The sequence below is a fragment of the Eleutherodactylus coqui genome, chromosome 11 (assembly GCF_035609145.1).
Source record: "Eleutherodactylus coqui strain aEleCoq1 chromosome 11, aEleCoq1.hap1, whole genome shotgun sequence".
Taxonomy (NCBI): Eukaryota; Metazoa; Chordata; class Amphibia; order Anura; family Eleutherodactylidae; genus Eleutherodactylus; species Eleutherodactylus coqui.
The window spans coordinates 92,153,041-92,163,427 of NC_089847.1; the positions used below are offsets into that span (position 1 = coordinate 92,153,041).

The 10,387-nt window shown below is 46.5% G+C and overlaps 1 long non-coding RNA gene across 1 annotated transcript in view; it reads left to right on the top strand.

Moving 5' to 3' along the window:
* Positions 1 to 6,930, top strand: part of LOC136582805 (uncharacterized) — a 107,128-nt gene extending 100,198 nt beyond the window's left edge. The window contains exons 2-3 of the long non-coding RNA XR_010787225.1: positions 6,362 to 6,452; positions 6,723 to 6,930. This is a non-coding gene — a long non-coding RNA (uncharacterized lncRNA). The remainder of the gene's footprint in view (positions 1 to 6,361; positions 6,453 to 6,722) is intronic.
* The last annotated feature ends 3,457 nt before the right edge of the window (positions 6,931 to 10,387 follow it).

A 10,387-nucleotide genomic window follows, 5' to 3' on the forward strand; every position in this document is an offset into this window, starting at 1 on the left:
CCATACATAGGTGCGCACAAAGCACGCACCCACATATGTGCACAAACACGCGTGAATGCAGGTCCGTGTAGCATTGCTTTCAATGGAACACATAGGATGCCGGCAACCCCTGCAGTGATTTTCAGAGAAGGGTTTGAAATATAAGCCCTTCCCTGAAAATCAGCCATGGTTTCTCTTTAAGGAAAAAAATAATAATATATACATATATAGGCTGAAGAATTCCTCTGCCACAGCTCTTCCTGATTGGTTGAACGCTTTGACCAATCACAGCTATAATATATATATTTTAATTTTTTTTTACTGCATCTAGGGCTCATTTAAGGGCTTTGACTAAGATTTCATATTGTCAAAGTTGCATCCATTTGCACGAAAACAGCATTTTTGTGCAAATCAAAAAAACGTTGCCCTATTTTTTTGCAGGGGCGAATTGTTCACTAGTAAAAAATGGATATGTGACCACATTCATTACAAAGCATTTGCTCTATGGATGCGGGGAAAAACCGCTCCTCTGACTGAGCCCTAAAAATCTATATATTTTGGAAGACGTTTTTCCATGAAATAGATCTTAAAAGACGCCCGCAGTGCAATTGGCTGTGTGTGGAAAAAAAAGGATGTCTGTTGTGCGATTGGCTGTGTGTGGCAAAAAGAAAAAAAACATGCCCACAGTGCGATTGGCTGTGTGTGGCAAAAAGAAAAAAAAAAAAAGATGCCCGCAGTGCGATTGGCTGTGTGTGGCAAAAAGAAAAAAAAGATGCCCGCAGTGCGATTGGCTGTGTGTGGAAAAAAAAGGATGTCTGTGATGCGATTGGCTGTGTGTGGCAAAAAGCAAAAAAAAAAAAAAGATGCCCGCAGTGCGATTGGCTGTGTGTGGCAAAAAGAAAAAAAAAAAAAAAGATGTCCGCAGTGCGATTGGCTGTGTGTGGCAAAAAGGAAAAAGAAAAAAAACATGCCCGCAGTGTGATTGGCTGTGTGTGGCAAAAAGAAAAAAAAGATGCCCGCAGTGCGATTGGCTGTGTGTGGCAAAAAGTAAAAGAAAAAAGATTCCCGCAGTGCGATTGGCTGTGTGTGGCAAAAAGAAAAAAAAAAGATGCCCGCAGTGCGATTGGCTGTGTGTGGAAAAAAAAGGATGTCTGTGTTGCGATTGGCTGTGTGTGGCAAAAAGAAAAAAAAAAAAAAGATGCCCGCAGTGCGATTGGCTGTGTGTGGCAAAAAGAAAAAAAAAAGATGCCCGCAGTGCGATTGGCTGTGTGTGGAAAAAAAAGGATGTCTGTGGTGCGATTGGCTGTGCGGGGCAAAATAAAAAAAAAACATGCCGCAGTGCGATTGGCAGTGTGTAAAAGAAAGGGTGTCTGTGATGCGATAGGCTGTGTGTGGCAAAAAGAAAAAAAACATGCCCGCAGTGTGATTAGCTGTGTGTGGCAAAAAGAAAAAAAAGATGCCCGCAGTGCGATTGGCTGTGTGTGGCAAAAAGAAAAAAAAAAGATGCCCGCAGTGCGATTGGCTGTGTGTGGCAAAAAGAAAAAAAAAAAAAGATGCCCGCAGTGCGATTGGCTGTGTGTGGAAAAAAAAGGATGTCTGTGGTGCGATTGGCTGTGTGTGGCAAAAAGAAAAAAAAAAAAAGGTGCCCGCAGTGCGATTGGCTGTGTGTGGCAAAAAGAAAAAAAAAAGATGCCCGCAGTGCGATTGGCTGTGTGTGGGAAAAAAAGGATGTCTGTGGTGCGATTGGCTGTGTGTGGCAAAAAGAAAAAAAAAAGATGCCCGCAGTGCGATTGGCTGTGTGTGGCAAAAAGAAAAAAAAAAGATGCCCGCAGTGCGATTGGCTGTGTGTGGCAAAAAGGAAAAAAAAAAGATGCCCGCAGTGCGATTGGCTGTGTGTGGCAAAAAGGAAAAAAAAAAGATGCCCGCAGTGCGATTGGCTGTGTGTGGCAAAAAGAAAAAAAAAAAGATGCCTGCAGTGCGATTGGCTGTGTCTGGCAAAAAACGGCGTCTATGGTGCGATTGGCTGTGTGTGGCAAAAAGGAAAAAAAAAAGATGCCCGCAGTGCGATTGGCTGTGTGTGGGAAAAAAAGAATGTCTGTGGTGCGATTGGCTGTGTGTGGCAAAAAGAAAAGAAACATGCCCGCAGTGCGATTGGCTGTGTGTGGCAAAAAGAAAAAAAAGATGCCCGCAATGCAATTGGCTGGGTGTGGCAAAAAGGAAAAAAAAAAGATGCCTGCAGTGCGATTGGCTGTGTGTGGCAAAAAGGAAAAAAAAAAGATGCCCGCAGTGCGATTGGCTGTGTGTGGCAAACAGGAAAAAAAAAAGATGCCCGCAGTGCGATTGGCTGTGTGTGGCAAAAAGGAAAAAAAAAGATGCCTGCAGTGCGATTGACAATGTGTGGAAAAGAAAGGGTGTCTGTGATGCGATTGGCTGTGTGTGGCAAAAAGCAAAAAAAAAAAGATGCCTGCAGTGCGATTGGCTGTGTGTGGCAAAAAGCAAAAAAAAAAGATGCCTGCAGTGCGATTGGCTGTGTCTGGCAAAAAACGGTGTCTATGGTGCGATTGGCTGTGTATGGCAAAAAGGATAAAAAAAACATGCTCGCAGTGCGATTGGCTGTGTGTGGCAAAAAGAAAAAAAAAAAGATGCCCGCAGTGCGATTGACTGTGTGTGGCAAAAAGGAAAAAAAAAAAGATGCCCGCAGTGCGATTGGCTGTGTGTGGGAAAAAAAGGATGTCTGTGGTGCGATTGGCTGTGTGTGGCAAAAAGAAAAGAAACATGCCCGCAGTGCGATTGGCTGTGTGTGGGAAAAAGAAAAAAAAAAGATGCCCACAGTGCGATTGGCTGTGTGTGGCAAAAAGGGGGAACATAGATGCCCGCAGTGCGATTGGCTGTGTGTGGCAAAAAGGAGAAAAAAAAGATGCCCACAGTGCGATTGGCTGTGTGTGGGAAAAAGGAAAAAAAAAAAGATGCCCGCAGTGCGATTGGCTGTGTGTGGCAAAAAGAAAAAAAAACATGCCCGCAGTGCGATTGGCTGTGTGTTGATAAAGAAGGATGTCTGTGGTGCGATTGGCTGTGTGGCAAAAAGAAAACAAAGATGCCCGCAGTGCGATTGGCTGTGTGTGGCAAAAAGAAAAAAAAAATATGCCCGCAATGCGATTGGCTGTGTGTGGCAAAAAGAAAAAACAAATATGCCCGCAGTGCGATTGGTTGTGTGTGGCGAAAAGGAAAAAAAAAAGATGCCCACAGTGCGATTGGCTGTGTGTGGCAAAAAGGAAAAAAAAAAAGATGCCCGCAGTGCGATTGGCTGTGTGTGGCAAAAAGAAAAAAAAACATGCCCGCAGTGCGATTGGCTGTGTGTTGATAAAGAAGGATGTCTGTGGTGCGATCGGCTGTGTGGCAAAAAGAAAACAAAGATGCCTGCAGTGCGATTGGCTGTGTGTGGCAAAAAGAAAAAAAAAATATGCCCGCAATGCGATTGGCTGTGTGTGGCAAAAAGAAAAAACAAATATGCCCGCAGTGCGATTGGTTGTGTGTGGCGAAAAGGAAAAAAAAAAGATGCCCGCAGTGCGATTGGCAGTGTGTGGAAAAGAAACGGTGTCTGTGATGCGATTGGCTGTGTGTGGCAAAAAGCAAAAAAATGATGCCCGCAGTGCGATTGGCTGTGTGTGGCAAAAAGAAAAGAAAAATCATGCCCGCAGTGCGATTGGCTGTGTGTGGCAAAAAGCAAAAAAAAACATGCCCGCAGTGTGATTGGCTGTGTGTGGCAAAAAGGAAAAAAAAAAGATGCCCGCAGTGCGATTGGCTGTATGTGGGAAAAAACGGATGTCTGTGGTGCGATTGGCTGTGTGTGGCAAAAATAAAAGAAACATGCCCGCAGCACGATTGGCTGTGTGTGGCAAAAAGAAAAAAAAAAGATGCCCGCAGTGCGATTGGCTGCGTGTGGCAAAAAGGAAAAAAAAAAAGATGCCCGCAATGCGATTGGCTGTGTGTGGGAAAAAAAAGATGTCTGTGGTGCGATTGGCTGTGTGTGGCAAAAATAAAAGAAACATGCCCGCAGCGTGATTGGCTGTGTGTGGCAAAAAGAAAAAAAAAAGATGCCCGCAGTGCGATTGGCTGTGTGTGGCAAAAAGGAAAAAAAAAAGATGCCCGCAATGCGATTGGCTGTGTGTGGGAAAAAAAGGATGTCTGTGGTGCAATTGGCTGTGTGTGGCAAAAAGAAAAAAAACATGCCCGCAGTGCGATTGGCTGTGTGTGGCAAAAAGAAAAAAAAAAGATGCCCGCAGTGCGATTGACAGTGTGTGGAGAAGAAAGGGTGTCTGTGATGCGATTGGCTGTGTGTGGCAAAAAGCAAAAAAAAAAAGATGCCCGCAGTGGGATTGGCTGTGTGTGGCAAAAAGGAAAAAAAACATGCCCGCAGTGCGGGCTAGGGTGGGGGCGGAGCTATAGGGCTTCTCTCAGATTTCCCATAGCAAATATATAGAGGGTGGGGCTAGAGCTTGGATCCTCTAGCCCCACCCCCTCCACCCACGCTTTCTGGAAAGCCCTCGGGAAAGCCCCGTAACTCCACCCCCTCTCTATTTCTGCTATATGGAAATCCCTGGGGGAGAGCATCCCCTACTGCTCTGAACTGCTGGAGAATTGCCCACCAGCAGAGCTGGAGGAATACCCCGCTGGTTACAGCAGGACATTTTAAAACATGCTGCCGAGAAGCACATTGTAAATGTCCTGTTGTAAATTCCTGTTAGTCCCCGCAGGGATTAGGGGAACCCTCAGGGAGTCCCCTCATCCCCGCGAGGACTAATAGGAGTTTACAGCAGTCATTTAAAATGTGCTTCTGGACAGCGGGTTTTAAATGTCCTGCATAAGCTCCTGCTCCCATAGGGGTCAATGGAAACTCCTGCACAGAGCACACCAAAAATAGGACAGGTCCTATCTTTGGTGCGCACCGCAGAGCTGCATGTGACCTGCGGCATGTCCTATCTTTGTTAGGTGTGCGAACCGTTTTACGCAACTACATTCTTTCATGTGAGCGCTTCCATAGGAACCCATTGGTTATTTTGGAAGCGCTATTTTTGCCCGCGCAAAAAATAAACACTTGCCTGACCCAGAAAAAGCCTTTAAATGAAATGTATAACCGGGTCACTAATGAATCATGTCAGCAAGGGGATTGGAATACCTAAGAGATGGTCTCTTGCCAGGAAAAACTGGGACAAGCCGGGAGCCGGCTAATTCTGACTAGGGGGTGCAATTTTTTTCAAATTTTAAGGGGGATTTCCTTTTCAGGTAGACACCTTTTTTCCCCCAGCAGATTTGTAGTGGTCACCTGGTTCATATATCCCCTGAGACACAGAGGGACAACCAACAGCCAATGCATGGCTAATCATTTCATTGACAAATCTAGGATCCACCTTTTAGCTCTCTTCACCGGGGTCATCAGCTGTCAAGTCCACAATACCGTATATACCGGCGTATAAGGCGACGGGGCGTATAAGACGACCCCCCAACTGTCACCTTATACGCCGGTATTCAGTGGAGAAAAAAAAAAAATTTTATTACTCACCTCCCCCGGCGTCCTGTCGCGCTCCGGCAGGATGTCGCTCGCTCCGGCAGGCTGTCGCTCGCTCCTTGTCCCCGCCGCAGCATAGCTTTCTGAATGTGGGGCTTGAAATCCCCGCTTCCAGAAAGCTAATACACACGCCGGCAGCCATGACATCATTGAATGGCTGTGATTGGCTAAAGCACACGTGGCTTCAGCCAATCACACTATTCAATGACATCATTGAATGGGTGTGATTGCTAACACGTGCGCCTTCAGCCAATCACAGCCATTCAATGATGTCATTGAATAGTGTGATTGGCTGAAGCCACGTGTGCTTTAGCCAATCACAGCCATTCAATGCTGTCATGGCTGCCGGCGTGTGTATTAGCTTTCTGGAAGCGGGGATTTCAAGCCCCGCATTCAGAAAGCTATGCTGCAGCGGGGACGAGGAGCGAGCGACAGCCTGCCGGAGCGAGCGACATCCTGCCGGAGCGCGACAGAACGCCGTGGGAGGTGAGTAATAAAATTTTTTTTTTTTACACTTTTTTTTTTTTTGTATTACCGGCGCATAAGACGACCCCCGACTGCAGAGCAGATTTTTCGGGGTTCAAAAGTCGTCTTATACGCCGGTATATACGGTACATAGGAATAGGAAAGGAACTGCTGTATCCGCCTATGTATTGTATCTACTATGGTGGACTAATAATTGTGGAAATGAATTCATCTCCAAACCACATGTAAGGTATGGGGCTGATGGATCGAGAACGTAGGATGTTAATGCTGATTTTCTGGTTGCATCGTCTTACTTGGTATTGTGATATAACCTGACTAAGTTTTTGGCAGGTTACTGAAGGCTCGTGGTTGTCATCTGGCAGAGAAGCTACTGGACGAGCCCCCACAGAAGATACTTTGGTGCAGATGGAGAAACAAGCAGGTATGTGAAATTATCCACTTATTGGTATGTAATAAACTATGGTAGGAGCTGGTGCGGTGCGCATCGCTGAACAACCAGGGAGCTGCAGTTACCGATGTGCTACAGAAGACTGGGAGCTCTAGCTATCAATATACCACAAAGGAATGGGAACTATATCACCAGGGCCTTTAAATGTCACCGGGTCGCCAGGGCCTCTGGATATTGCGGCAGTTATGCACTTGAGAATCTTAATGAGGTCATTCAAATCATTTGGGTTTCATTTTCTTGCAGACTTGGAAGAAGAGTGTGCAGTCTGGAAGAGTCATGAGGAAGAGGAAGAACCCCAACCCCAGCCTGAAGTTCTGGAGGGAAGAGAGCTGTCCAGATGCCATACAAATTCATCTTCCCTGTCAGATTGCAGCTGGAACATGCGGAGGACATTGGGTGCCAGATTCGGAATCCTTATTTTCCCAGTTTTCAAAATAAAGATTTCAAAATAAAATGAAGTTTTAACAAGTGCTGTTCAGGTTTTTTTTTTGAAAAGGCAAAAAAAAAAAGGGCCAACATTGAGGACCGTAGATGCAGTGGTCGGCTAAGGGAGGTTGGTGCAGTAGCTGAAAGACACATCATGCTTACTTCCCTTCCAAATCAGAAAATGTCCAATAGTGCCATCGGCTCAGAACTAGTAGAGACCAGTGGGACCCAGGCACACCCATCTACTGTTCAGAGAAGTCTGGTCAGAAGTGATCTTCATGGATGATTTGTGGCCAAAAAGTCAAACCTCCCAAGTAGAAACAAGACCGAGTGACTCAACTATACAAAAAACATAGTGCAGCAGATGAAAGACACATCAGAGCACATTTACAAAAGAGCACATTTCCCACAGTAAAAAAGTACGCAGGTGCCTGTAATTTCCTGGGACCGAGTCCCTTAGGACTATTTCAGACGACCGTATAGCGGCTCGGTTTTCATGCCGAGCCGATATACGGTGTCCTTGTCTGCAGGGTGGGGAGGATGGAAGAGCCAGGAGCAGGAATTGAGCTCCCGCCGCTTCCCTGCCCCTCACCACTATTTGCAATGGGAGGGGTGGGGGCAGAGCTAAGCACCGGAACTTAGCTGCGCCCCTGTCTCGCCCCCTCCTATTGCAAATAGTGGCAAGGGGCGGAGAGGGGGCGGGAGCTCAGTTCCTGCTCCTGGCTCTTCCATCCTCGCCCCCCTGCAGACAAGGACACCGTATATCGGCTCGGCGTGAAAACCGAGCCGATATACGGTCGTCTGAAATAGCCCTAAGGGACTCAGTCCCAGGAAATTACAGGCATCTACGTACTTTTTCACTGTGGGAAATGTGCTCTTTTGTAAATGTGCTCTGATGTGTTTTTCATCTGTTGCACATTATATATACGGTTGTCTAAATAAGCCCTTAGGCAGAGATCCCTTCACATGTGCAATCCTTTGGTGAGTGTTATGCCCAAAAGTTTATAAACACCTAGAGACCTAAGGATGTAGCAGAGCCAGTATGGTGTAGCTGTGTTTTCTCCAGTCATGGTAAGATTACGGCAACTCCCAATGAATCTTGTGATCATCAAAAGAAAATCTGACTGCATTCTCATAAGTAATTGTTCAGTTCAGAAAATGGTGACTGCCCTGCACTGGTGCCAGGTTGGCATTACCCCCTCAGTATGTGTTGTACATGGTACCAGTAATGCCTTCTTTTGCCTTGACAGAATTTGCAGTCATGATTGATGTCCGCACGGCTCCAGGATCCAACCTTTACCCAGTCTTGTTTGTAGATGACAAGCCGCTCAGCAATTATGCATTTGTGCTGACAAGTGGGAGCCCCGTGGCCACCGACAGGGGTGAGCATCTCGGAGATGAATGAGATTTACATAGATACTCTTACACTGTGGGTTGACATCTTGATGCCTGAATCTATAACTTTGTACTTGTTAGGTGCACTGTTCAGACACGGTCTTCTGTGTCTGGCAAACATGGGTGTCGTCCCATTCTGTCTGTTCCCTGAGCTTGTGTTTGGTGTCTTCCAGCACTCCTAGGGTTAATAGCTTCAGGCCTCCTGTAGCTGCCCTGGGCCTTTCAGACCTTGCTGCAGTGTTGTGTAAAAACACATGCATGTAAAGCATACCATTTTTGTTTTTAAGGGCTTATTCAGATGACCGTATATCGGCCGGGTATTCACGCCCGGCCAATATACGGCGTCCCTCTCTGGGGTGAGCTCAGAGCACTGCTCCCGGCTCTTCCAGCCTTCTCCTCCTGCAGAGAGGGACGCCGTATATCGGCCAGGCGTGAATGCCCGACCAATATACGGTCGTCTGAATAAGCCCTAATATTGTATGCACTGTATACCTTTTTGATAAATTTGATTTATTTTTGCAAATTTTTTTTTATGTTTAATAAAGTTTTGTAGTTGAACGCCTTTTTTTTTTTTTTTTTTTTTAAAGTCCCCATTTATGCCCATGTTTGCGGCTCCTGACAATTTTGCCACGGAGGTGGCATGGGATTGGAATTATAATCATACGTCAATTTATCATCAATTCTCATCAGCATTGTGGGCTATCGCCCACCACTTTCAAAGAGGGTCGCTGCCTGGCGCTGCCAACCCTCTGCAGTGTGTGCCTCCGGTTCCTCCTCACCCAAGACGCACTTATAAATAGACATGAGGCTGGTGTGGCTATCAAGACAGCGTGTGGCATGAGGGCAGCTGAACGCTGTGCATGGACAGTTTGGTGTGCGCTGTGGACGCAGGGTCGTGCGGGGGGGTTGGGCAGCATGTAACCCAGGAGAAGAGGCAGCGGTGTCACCTGCAGGCAGTTATTGTCCTTGGTTGCAGCTAGTGTGGTGCTTAGCTAAGATGTGCCAGCGCATGTGCCTTGCTACCTTTGGTCTGTCCCAAGTAAATTGTTAGAGGGGTGACTGCCAGGCTCTTGCCCCCAATTTGGCTTAATAGTGGGACCTGAGAGCCTCAGATGCACCCATGCATGCTGCCCCTGCCATTCCCTATCCATTTCTGTGGTGTTTCAATGACTTTCTGATTTTTTTTCAGATGTTTCACACAACCTCCCCCATGCGGAGCATCGGTCAGCTTGAAAAATGCTCCAGTCCCCCATTGACTTCAATGGGGTTCGTTATTCGAAACGAGCTCTCGAGCATTACGAAAAGTTCGACTCGAGTAACGAGCACCTGAGCATTTTGGTGCTCGCTCATCTCTAGTCCCAACCATCTGCTAAAAGCCACTGCCCTCTAATGTGGGCCACCATCTTCTACCATGGACTAGTGGCCTCTAATGAGGGTAACATCCTCTACCATGTGCTACTGGCCTTGTTGACAATCATCCCACCTCCAGTCAACGTTTTACAATAGTTAAAGCAACCACAGATACTGGAAGCCTTTTATATATTTACAAACAAATTATTGGTCTTGCTCAAATCCGTAATATACAGTATGTGATATTCTGTGTTTTGGCATTGTAAAAGACTTTTAATCACATGCAAAGTGAAAGTTGATACAAAAGAAGTAAACATTATTGTAGCGTTTGGCTTGAACAACTTAAAGGGGTTGTCCCGCGGCAGCAAGTGGGTCTATACACTTCTGTATGGCCATATTAATGCACTTTGTAATATACATTGTGCATTAATTATGAGCCATACAGAAGTTATAAAAAGTTTTATACTTACCTGCTCCGTTGCTGGCGTCCTCGTCTCCATGGTGCCGACTAATTTTCGCCCTCCGATGGCCAAATTAGCCGCGCTTGCGCAGTCCGGGTCTTCTGCTTTCTTCTATGGAGCCTTTCGTGCAGGATGCCGTCTCCGTGTAGCTCCGCCCCGTCACGTGCCGATTCCAGCCAATCAGGAGGCTGGAATCGGCAATGGACCGCACAGAAGAGCTGCGGTCCACGGAAGAAGAGGATTCCGGCGGCCATCTTCACAGGTAAGTATAGAAGT